Source organism: Limulus polyphemus, unplaced genomic scaffold, assembly GCF_000517525.1.
Source record: "Limulus polyphemus unplaced genomic scaffold, Limulus_polyphemus-2.1.2 Scaffold452, whole genome shotgun sequence".
Classification (NCBI taxonomy): domain Eukaryota; kingdom Metazoa; phylum Arthropoda; class Merostomata; order Xiphosura; family Limulidae; genus Limulus; species Limulus polyphemus.
In genome coordinates this window covers 497,743-510,391 of record NW_013666062.1, presented here as the reverse complement: position 1 = coordinate 510,391, position 12,649 = coordinate 497,743, and the positions used below count along the sequence as shown (strand labels likewise).

General features: G+C 35.4%; 1 pseudogene; it reads left to right on the top strand.

Annotated features, from left to right (window-relative positions):
• Positions 1–12,649, top strand: part of LOC106458367 — a 55,038-nt pseudogene that overhangs the window by 21,605 nt on the left and 20,784 nt on the right.

The following is a 12,649-nucleotide window of genomic DNA, read 5'->3' as shown; positions in this document are numbered from 1 at the left end:
TTTAAAAGTTTGTTATACAATCAGAGTATATATATATATATATACAGTGCCTTAAAAACCGTAATTATTGTGTTTAATTTTCGTTTCTTTTGTTCAAACCATCAGAATAAATACAAATATTTAAAGTTTCAAGTAGGAAAACGTTTGATCATATTTGCTGAGGCCTGAATAGGGCTATTGTTATCGAATAAAATAGTTATAAAAATGAGAAAACGATAAAGCAGTCAAACAGTTGAAGGCAAATGAAAACTAAAGTATCCTTTTTATTGTTTCGACCAACTACCATACGTGGGGTCTTTCAGGGTGTGTTTCATTTGAAAGTAAAATATAGTTTGAAAATTATATGTGTGTGTGTGTGTGTAACGCAGAAAGTGTTATTAATAATATGTTTATCTGCTAAACATAACGAGATCATAGGGGAGAGGAGTTCCTAGTATTTTTGTTCTAGTATAGCGTAACACCGCCTTTGATCTGAATCATTTCTGCCTAAAACTAGGTTCCAACAAGTGTCTGGTGCAGTTTGCCTCTATTGTTCTTTCAAAACACTTGGCCCTTCATATGTTCCCTAACTATGTTCTACAAGGCTATAACTGTGAATGTTTGCGATAAATATATGCTATTCCAAGTGGACATTGCCCCATGGTGTTTGAAAAATATAAATATTAAAGTCTTGAAAAGGCCTACTCTGATTTTAATACTTTCAGCCAATTATGGGACAGTGTCCATTTGTAATAACACATTTACCACGAACAAATATGCTAAATTGTTCATCTGCCAGCTTCGAGCTCCATTTTCGTCCATTACTTCAAAACTGGGTAAATTACCTCTCGTCAATCCACAAGTTTCGTTACAAATAGTAAAGATTTTTTTATGATGACAGGTCTACACTAAACAATATGATACCAAGCATACTTGGTATATTATGGGGTTTATATATTCAAAAATGTATCCGTCATTCATAGAGATTACGCTGCACAGACTCTTCAGGAAATTCCTTTAAACATGTGACAACACTGATACAGTAATGTCATTGTTATAAAGATGATTTTTGGAACTTTTTCATAATCGTAATAAGCGAATAATTGTCACACTTTGATAGCAAGTAAATCAGCCAGAACGCTTTTAGATGTTGGACTCTCGAGTTATCTTTGCCAATGAATGGTCTTAGGTACAATACCCAAGCTTAGAAAATATTTCAGCTGGCGATTCTTCAAACAGTTTATAATTTTATTTTACTCAAATTCACTGAATTCATCTGTATAACATATTGGAAGGACTATACCATTCATTTAGAGATAACCGGGTACTTTCGGCAGTGTATCTTATCCATAAAGGAATGTAACATGCTGTAGCTTCCTGCACGCCATAGAGGAATGTAACACGCTGTAGCTTCCTGCACGCCATAGAGGAATGTAACATGCTGTAGCTTCCTGCACGCCATAGAGGAATGTAACATGCTGTAGCTTCCTGCACGCCATAGAGGAATGTAACATGCTGTAGCTTCCTGCACGCCATAGAGGAATGTAACATGCTATAGCTTCCTGCACGCCATACAGGAATGTAACATGCTGTAGCTTCCTGCACGCCATAGAGAAATGTAACATGTTGTAGCTACCTGCACGGCTGGTGATTTATAACTTGTCTATAAAGGAATATGTGTCACATATTTTAGGTAAACTCATAACTTAGTCATAGAGAACTATATGCCACATGTTGCAGCTACCCATATGAGTGTTGACTTTGACTTATTCAGCAAAGCACGTGTTATATATTTTGTAGCTACTTAAACAACTACTGATCCATGACTTATCCATGAAGAACATATGCCATATGGTGTAGCTACCCTCACAACTGCTGACTTATGTTATCCTTGAAAGAATGTACGCCATATGTTGCTGCTACCAGTATGAATGATGGCCCATGAGTTATTCCAAGATGGAATATATTACACCATATGTTGTTCCTACCTGCAGGATTGCTGACACATGATCTATCAATAGAAGAATATAATATGTCATACTTTGTAGTTACAAATTCTGGTTCGTACCTTGTGTTTTGGGGAATACGTGCCATGTGGAGTAATAACCAACATGACTACAAGCTTGTAATTTACCTTCTACTACATGTTATTACGAAAACGTGTCGTTGTTGTCAATATAACAAACATTTCTTTTCTGTAATGTTTTATGTGATACGCTATAATGCAATGAGAAAATGTCTCTTTGCTAATTGGCCTTTCATTTATTGACTTCCTCCATCTTAATATCATCGTCCTTACTTACGCTTGAGCTGTATTGGTGTTTAGAACTTCAAATTCTTCCTAATTAATCATTTGATCTTTTTAGAAAAACTTATATTTTTCTCAAAAATACTAACGCAGTAGAACACGTGTACACAAGCTTTTATCTAAATGTACAGTTTGTAGTTTTACGATTATCTGTAAAGCATTTTCACTTGCGGTTCATCTTATAAATTAATATCTTATAACTACTCGTGCAACTGCTCTCTAATAAACATCTATAGAAGAATATATGCCATTGAAGCGTGACATTCTTCTTGAATATCATATTTTTCTGTAAATCATACTAAAGTGAGAGGTGAACAGTGACATAATTGTAATAAAGTTTGAGAATCATCAGTATTCTAATTCTACAACAGCTATGTAATCCTAACAGAAAATAATCGCCTGTTAAGGGTGAAACTTAATTGCACGTGCTGAAGGATACATATCGAATGCTGTCGGTTGCTCAAAGTAATGATCAAACATCCTGACTGAACATATACAACGAATATGACATTATGGAATCGTAAAAATGCCTCTGCTTCATAAAGTATATTCAAATTATAAATGATCCTGGCCCGGACTTTGAATCCGAAGGTTCCTGGTTTGCGTCCCGTTGTAGCAAAAGCCAAAAACGTTTTTTCACACTCTGGAGGAGCGTGTGCGCTATAAGATTAGCGTTTAACCCCCATTATTCCGTCAAATAAGAGTAGCATAAGAGTTGGCGGTGACTACTTTTAACTAGTTGTTAAGCTCAAAACTGTGCATGGCTCTGCACAGATAGCATAGCCAGGTGGTTAGGACGATCGACTCGCAATCTAAGGTTCGAATCTCCGTCCCATCAAACATGCTCGCCCTTTCAGCTGTGGGGGCGTTATAATGTGACGGTAAAAGAGTAGCCCAAGAGTTGGCGGTGGGTGGTGATGACTAGTTGCCTTCCCTCTAGTCTTTCACTACTAAATTAGGGACGGCTAGCGCAGATAGCTCTCGTGTAGCTTTGCGCGAAATTCTAAAACAGACAAACTAATTGTAGCAGTTGTACCACAAATAACCGAATTAAACAATTCAACTGTGTTTTCGTGAAACCCTTTGTGCATGATGAATGGTTTTAATTCGCTTCGCCAATTTGTAAAGAAAAATATGTAGGTTTTTACTATTCTCGTCCACCACATCTCGTCGTATACACAAACCACACGTAGCAATTAAACACACTTTCGTTCTTGTGTCTACACAAAATTAATCAGTTATTCAATATTTGCACATGTGTTCTAAACTCAACCTCCTTGTTCACACTAAAGTTATTAGATATTTATTATTTTTCCAAAACACGAGCTAACGACCTCGACTTCCACAACGTAAAGTTTATGATGCTTTGTGTTTTCTTCTACTTCTTCCCCAGTAGGTTGTATAGATTTGAAAAGTCTCGACTTAGAGCAAAAATAACTTCTTTGGTGTTCGGTGTCTCAACTTGTTCAAAGTTAATGTGAGTTTTAGTTTAAAGCTTCATGTAGCATTTAGAATAATCCATGTTTTATATTGCTAGCAGAGAAGCTCATTTATGTATGTAAAAATATAATATATGGGACAACTTAATGATATTTAATGTGAGTTTTAGCTTAAAGCTTCGTGTAACATTTAGAATAATCCATGTTTTATATTGCTTAATGTGAGTTTTAGTTTAAAGCTTCATGTAGCATTTAGAATAATCCATGTTTTATATTGCTAGCATAGAAGCTCATTTATGTATGTAAAAATATAATATATGGGACAATTTCATAATATTTAATTAATATATTTCCAGTCAAAACTTAATATATATTACAACAGTTCATATTAATGAAATTTTGTGTTATTGTTTTTTCAACTATTATGTTTTAAAATTTTCTAGAAACTGATAGATAAAATATTAATCAATTTACCACGACGTTATGATAAAACAACATTTTAGACGTTTTTTTTACTTCAAACTTCAATTGAATGCTAATCAAAAGGGCTGGGCATGGTATAATGTTAGATTACCGGACTGTCGATCCGAAAATCTGTGTTTTGTGTCCCGTTGTCGAAAAATCGCGCTCTGCAACTTTGGGGCCGTGGATACGTTATAAGAATGACAGTCACATCCCACTATTTGATTAGAGTAACCCAAAAAGTGGCGGCAGGTGCTGTTAACTATCTGCCTTTCCTCTAATCTATTAGCTTAAAATTAGATATAGATAGGATAGATGCCAAACAAAGCCAATTGCAAGGCTTTAGTAAACGCATTAGCTTCGCATTAATAAAATCGATAGTACAAATAATCATGACACTTGAAAAACCAAGTATGAAAAACAAAGTTAGATACATTACTATCAAAGATACTTGATAATTCATAGCGCTTTTGGAAAGTAATTTTTCTTTCTTCATGGGTAAAGAAAGAAGTCAATACGAATCATTAAGTTAAGAAATATTGTCACTTTAGGAATGATATAATTCAAAATCTGTTTTCCTATTACGTTTCAAACATGGTTATTTTTCAGGCTGAACTGTGGGATTTCTGCATTAACATCGTTCTTGACCTCTAGCAAAAGTGATAAATAATAGTCCTAGATCATATTTTGTCCAAATATCTGTGATGACAACATTTTGAAGATAGACAAATTTCACGTTTAAAACTTTTCCAAAATCGATCAGTTAGGTTTGATTATTCAAACAGACAATCGTAGTTTGACCACGAGGGTAGGCAGAACAGCGACTTACGTGTTTGTCATGGAATAAAATATTACAGGCTGTTTCATTTGGTTTTTCTTAAAGAATGCATTTTATTGTTCGACATACCAAGATAAACAAAATGAGCATATTGACGCAGCAAAGGGACGCGAACCATGAACCTTCGGATTCAAAGTCCGGCATGCTGTCCACTGGATCACACCCGGGCAATATTTTTCTTATTTCTGTTATAAATGACAAGATAAACGGAAATAATCTGACACTTTTTATTGGTGTTTTGTTTTTCTCTAAACTCAAGGCTTTACCGCATTTTCTGAGACTGTCTATTAACAAAGTAAGTCTCTCTCTTTCGAAATATGATTATTAGTGACTTATTAGTAAATTAACTAAATATATTAGTCAACTAAACTAACTTCATTCTGTTTTACTCTGCTACAGTGTATTCCAATTTGTGTCATTAACTTTACGATTTCAAAGTAATTCACACTAAGTCAAGTAACGTAATAAGTGAAACATATATATATATGGCAAACAATTTGAATGTTAAGTGTTTTCATCATCGGTTTGAGATGGACTGGTGTTAAGCTATCACACAAAGGGTTTATTTTCTTATTAAAGTCTGATATGTGCCAACAGTTTTCACTCTTGAACTTTAGACTAGACGACGTTATTTAGTCTGGAGATTGGCCGGTCTTATAATACGGAAAAAGGGGTGGCTTTTCTGTAACTGTGGCATTGGGTAAGACTAATGTAATTTTTTGTACAAACCCAGTTTAGAGTTGTTGCAATCTGTTTATTTCATTGCTGAATATTTTAACTTAATTATTTTTTAAACTATTCCAAAAAGTGAGGGATCAACAGCTTATTGTTATGTTCTACACATTTGAACAACATTGCTGAGATTATAGGATATTATAAATGCACATTTAAATAAATTTCGTTGACATTATATTGATAAATACAACCCATATGACATAGGACGTGAGTTTAAAATAATTAAAGTTAGGGTTTCATTGAATTAATTTCTTTGAAAGAGTGTCCCATTTGGCAAAAAGTCATGCTTAGTAATGACCATAGCACCATGTCATTAATATAGTTTCTGAAGCTGCGGGATAATTTTTTGCGGTCAGTAAGCGGACAGCGTTATGAGGGATCAAGTCAATGCAGCATCATGTTTTTAGGACGTTGCGTAAATAATTAATGTTCACGTATTCAGCGTTAAAGTGAAGTCAAAGAGGTGTTCTGTGGGAAATGGATTTGGGTTTTTTGATGACTAGTCCGAAGTCTGTGGTCTCTAGTTCAAGGTAGTTCATCACAATTCTAGGATTACGACCAAAATCTTGAGCAGTTGAACCCGCGAAAGGTCATATAATGTGGTCCAATATCATGTTAATATATTATCGAGTAGTAAGTGTGCTCCTCGAAAGCACATTGAGATTGTACGTTCTTCCATATTTATATCCTCTACACCGTATCTGAACTATCACCGAAACGTCTATATTTAACGTTATTGAACCTAAAATATCGTTAATCTCTAACTATCCAGACGAGAGCCTGTTGATTTTTGGAAAAAGAGATGAAACCTTAAATGACTTGTTGAGAAAGAGGCGCGTAACAGCGATGCTGCCAAATAAAAAACAAACAAGCAATAAAAAACAAAAAAAAACAAAACAAGTCCAAACAAATTATCCGTTCAACTGCAAGGATGAAACATGTCTTTTTGACCTGGGCGTAAGGCCTCGTTAGCATTGGATATAGCAGATATAGTGTGGTTGACATATTATAACATACTGTCCTTTGCTTTCATACATGGGTTCTTAGAATTAAATCAAATTATTGAATTCTATACCATATCGTTTGATCACTGATAATCATCACAAGATTCCGTATTGAATCCATCAATGGACTGACGACAGCTAATGGGCATGTTGCGCAACTAGCAGTCAGTACATGGCGTAGCCAACAATATAACTATGCCATTACCTTTCGTAGCTGTAGGAACTCAAAAGATTGGTTAAGTGCGGTTAAATTAGCGAATATATGTATTGCCTTTTTATCTAAAAAAATATTTTGTCCACAGATACTGAAAGCTCTACCGTTGTCAACATGCGCTAAGCTGGTAATGGAAAGGGTTGGTCGACGAAGAAAGCAATATTATCAACAAGGTAATAAACAAAGCCTAAATAACTTAAGTATTATTACTCCAAGAGAAAAATCAAACCGATCTCTGGTATTTTTATCACTGAGTACACTAACTTCGTTATTTGTTTTTTTTTATAACATTAAAGAATATTTAAGAATCGAGCATTTTATTTCTTGGTTATATGATTTTTTACGACGTTTCCCGCATTTTTTTTAAAGGTTACATTCTGTTGAAAAGCGTTAGCAAGTTTAAAGTAAATTATCTCTTCCGGAGGCTCAACCAATACCTGTTTTAACACAATGCATTTTGTCAGTTTTACGAGTGCTACATATCTCGAGTCAAGACAGAAACTTTAAAAAAAGGAACTGAATTATTTTCTTTCCTAGCTTATAATCCAGTTGCTATAGAGTAGTTTTATGTTCCGTAGTTATCTTAATTCTTAAGAAATGAATTAGTAAGCTCATAAACATGTCTTTTCACACCTCTTTCTTCCGGTTTGCAAAGAACTCCGTATCCACCAGAAAAGCAATAGCACACTACATGTGCATTGAAAAATGAGTATCCCCTTTCAGCAGGTTTGTGTGCTTCGTAATATTTCATATAATTTTGTTCGATATAAACTTTAGACTTCAACAAAATTGTTATTTGATTTAAAAAAGACCATAATTATAACAGAGTGACTCACTGAGAAGCCATGGTTAGGACGTTCGACTCGTAATCTGCGGATCGCGGGTGCGAATCCCGTCACTGAACATGTTCGCCTTTTCAGCGGTGGGGGCGTTGCTACTTGACAGTCAAGCCAAGTATTCATTATTAAAGAGTAGTCCAAGAGTTGGCGGTGAGAATATTGATCATTTGTCCTTCCTTTAGTCTATCACTTCAAAATTAGGGACGGCTAGTGCAGGTATCCCTCAAGTAACTTTGCGCGAAATTCAACAGACAAACAAATGAAGCCGATTTGAGATTTCACTCTGGTGTTAAATACACAAAACTTTGATTTGTACACCTTTCGTTAAAGTAAGGTCTCTCTTTTAAAAAATATTGAATATCATATGGAAACCTTGTATATTGAACAGTCTCACAAGTGTTACACATGGAAACAAAATTTGGACAGCTTTACAATAATAAGTACGAGGAAGCCGTCTATTAGAAACCAAATCTGTAGAAACTGTTTAAAATATTTGTGGTGTATAAAAGAAATATTGTTTATAAGTATAAAAAAAATATGTGTGTTTTTCAGCGCAATGCTACACAACGGGTTATCTCTATTCTGTTCATAAAGGAGACTCTAACCCCGAATTTTAGTGTTGTAAGTCTGTAAACTTGCCGTTGACTCACCGGGGAACTGAAAGCAACATAATTACGTTAATATATTCAACTATACTTTAGCTCTCGAGATTTCTTATTCTTTTTGATTGATTAAATTAAACGCTATTATCAAACATTTCTCATATAATCATACTCCATTCTATTCTCCGATTTTATAGGTTAGTAACGATTAGCTGTTTCTACTAAAATGTATTATGTTTTTCTGCTTAATCATTAATGGAAAAATAGAACAATTAAGTAATCCCCTCCGACCAAAAAACAAACAAACAAACAAAAATGGTGATGAACACAAATAACTGAGGGTCTTATTTGCTGTTAACGATCATTTTCAAGAACACACGGTTTGATAGTAAATGGTTTGTGTACTTGAGAATGATCGCACCAGTGATCAAAACGTCGTAGCTTTTCTAAAAAATAATCTTCCTTACTGTAAAAGCTGTAAATTGTAATAATGCTTAATCAGTGTAACTATTCGTCTAGGTGGCCAGGTGGTTAGAGCGCTCGACTTGCATTCTGCGGGTCGCGGGTTCGAATTCCCGTCACACCAAACATGCTCGCACTTTCAACCGTGGGGAATTATAATATCACGGTCAATCCCACTATTCGTTGGTAAAAGAGTAGCCCAAGAGTTGGCGGTAGGTGGTGATTACTAGCTGCCTTCCCGCTAGTCTTACACTGCTAAATTAGGAACGGCTAGCGCAGATAGCCCTCGTGTAGCTTTGCGCGAAATTCAAAAACAAACACACAAACAAGCTATTAGTCTAAACCAGTTTGTTTTAATGCTGTGTTCATGATCTTATACAAATACCTTAAATATTGGGCTTGTTGGTATACACTTTCTTAAACTTTCAAGTCGTTATATCCCCATATAGGGTGGTTGATGTACATACCCGTAAAAAATCATTACACTCTCTCTCCCCCCAAAAAAGGAGAATAAGGTATGTACCTGTAAAAATCATTACCCCTCTCCCCCAAAAAAGATATAAGGGTATATACCTGTAAAACTTATTACCTCCTTTTCCCCCAAAAAGATAAATTAATGTATGTACCTATAAAAATTATCACCCTCTAAAAAGTGTGGGGGGGGATTAAGGTGTTAAACTTTTCAAGAGTCAATTCCTCCCGCTTTGAAAGGTTATTTGTCTAGGCAATCAAATCGTACACTTGCAAATATATAACCCTTATAAGTGTTTTTTGTTTCTAAACTGTAGTTATGAAACAGGACTAATATTATACGTATGTCGTATACATATCAGAGCCGGTACGACGTGTTTTGCCGCCCTGCGCAAACGCTGACTGTGCCGCCCACCTCCCAACGAATTTCCCGTGAATCATCTTTAGGCAGCAGCAGTGTTATGTTCTAGCTGTATGCTTTACAGTATAATGTCGATTTTGCCTGACTGGAATTTTTCGCTCTGCCAGGGAGCAACAGGTCACCAGAAATATCAGAATTATTTTTCGAGGTGTTGGACTGTCTTTCTCTTATACGTATCAGGGCCGACAAAAATGAATGTCAAAATATTATTTCTGGTGACCTGTTGCCCCCCCTCCACAGCTGAAAGGGCGAGCATGTTTGGTGTGGCGGGGATTCGAAACCGCGACCTGCAGATTGCGAGTCGAGCGCCCTAACCACCTGGCCCACCGGGCCTAGATAAAATTAAACCCTAAGAGCTAGCCGAAATGAATGAAATACATTTACATTTAAATATTTATGGTGATCGGATATTATTATTTCATTTTGTATATATATGGTATTGTATTTAGTAAATGATAAAATGCACGTGATTAATGTGCATGGGAAAAATAATACAAAATCAAATATATATTAACATATATATATATATATGACCATTATATTTTATGCTGAACTGAACTAAATCATAGGACTTCTTTCGTTGGCGCTTCATAATTTCTTCGCTTCACGATGGATTTCAGGGACATGTTCGCTGAAGTCACGAGACATTTGAGACTTTTTTGGACTCGTGACAAAATCTCAATATTTTGCAGTCCCTAATTTAACAGTATAAGACTAGTATAAGTCATCACCACCCACCGCCAACTCTTGGCCTACTCTTTTATCAAAGAATAGTTGGATTGACCGTCACATTATAACATAGCGCAGATAACCCTCGTGTAGGTTTGCGCGAAACTTCAAAACAAACAAACAAAAACTTCTAATTATTGCTTTTGTCTTCCTTCCCTTTAACTCGACGACGGAATGTATAGTTACATGTTTATAAAGGCTACTCATTACATCTAACGATGGAACTGATGTTTTAAACTTTTCCATCTGTATCTTCCCGCTACCGACTCTAAAACTAAACAGCACTATGCGTCGGTAACTAATTAAAGTTTGACATCAAAGATAAAATCGCAACTTAGAGATGGATTATCATTGGTCAGTCGAAATAGTCTGAAAGGATAATGTATAGATTTACTAATATTGACGTCGTGCTTTTCTGGGGAATCACCGACAAAACTTGGATACAATTCCTCATATATATAAACTACACTGTAATGCTATTTTATTTGTGATTTTTAGTTCATTTTCGTATCTTTGATGATATTTTGTTACTAGATGGGAACCACAGCAAATACACGGAAAAACTGCTGTATAGAAATCGTGATATTTTCTGTTGGCGATTCAGGTGCTGCCCCAGTGATACAATATCCCTTATTTTGTAGTGAGAGTGATTGTAGCACAATCTCAGAAGAATGGCATTGTTGTTTTTAGTATATAATGCTATGTTTTCTCAGTCTGGAAGACCTCAACTGAACCTAATTTAGAATATTTTTCTCAAGATCACGTAAAGGCACCACACTTTACACTTATTTTTAACATCGATTGTTTGAGTCTTTGAAGTAAAGATTATGTTACTGTGTTTAACTTGTTTCAGCTCTTTCTCTTTACTTCAAACTAAGCCGAAGTCAGAAAAGTTCAGATTTCTGTTTCCGCAGTACAGTTTTTCACGATCCTCCAGTTATTCTCTTGTTTGTTTGTTTGTTTGAACTTAAGCACAAAGCTACTACGCAATGGGCTATCCGTGCTCTGCCTAGCACTGGTATCGAAAACCGGTTTCTAAAGTTCTAAGTCCGCAGACATTCCGCTGTGCCACTGGGGGCCTATTGTTGTTACTCAGTTACTCGACAGAATATCAGTGAACCTAAGAGTATCACATATTCATGTTTCGTACATTGTTAAGGATGTGTAGATCCTAAGAGCAAACAACTAATTTTTTATGTGTTTATAGATAATGACATAGTTTATTTGATATTTTTAGTTATAATATTTAAATTAAGTATTATTTATTACTTTTACACGTATGAAAATCGTTTTACGTTATCAGTTTAGCATATGATTTTAGGACTAACGTAAGTCATCTAAGCTGGCCTAATCTTCTGAGATATCATTGGAGTTACAGCTGAAAATACTATTAACAGCGAGGATATCCAACAGATGATTCTATGCATTGTATTCATCTCAGTTGCGAAGTTTTCTTCTACTTTAATTTATGACATTATGTACTTTATGGTTGTTCATCAAAACAAAATAAACGGTTGAGGTACGTTATTATGAAACGATTTCCTAGGTTGTGCTAGAACCTTTGACACTAAAGGAAGAAGGAAGTCTGATGGGTCGTTTCTTCCAAGAATAACTAAAACTCCGGTGTAGCAATTTCTGATTACCCCTGCTTCACGTTACAGAACAGTGAGAAGATAAACAATTTAAGCTGGTAATAACACAATAAATGCAAAAACTATATCACACGTACTTTAGATTTTATTTTATTTTACATGAAGTCATCATTTTACTAATATAATATACTTAACATAGGGGAAAGAAAAATATCACATATGGTTTTGCCGGGAACAAAGGGAACATCTAAGTAAATACGCGGTAACTTAAAATCGCGTTCAGATTACCGGTAGGAAGGATGAAATCGATTTCAGATTAACCCTGCTCCACCTTACCCCACGGTAACTTAAAATCGCGTTGAGATTACCGGTAGGTAGGATGAAATCGATTTCAGATTACCCCTGCTTCACCTTACCCCACGGTAACTTAAAATCGCGTTGAGATTACCGGTAGGTAGGATGAAATCGATTTCAGATTACTCCTGCTTCACCTTACCCCACGGTAACTTAAAATCGCGTTGAGATTACCGGTAGGTAGGATGAAATCGATTTCA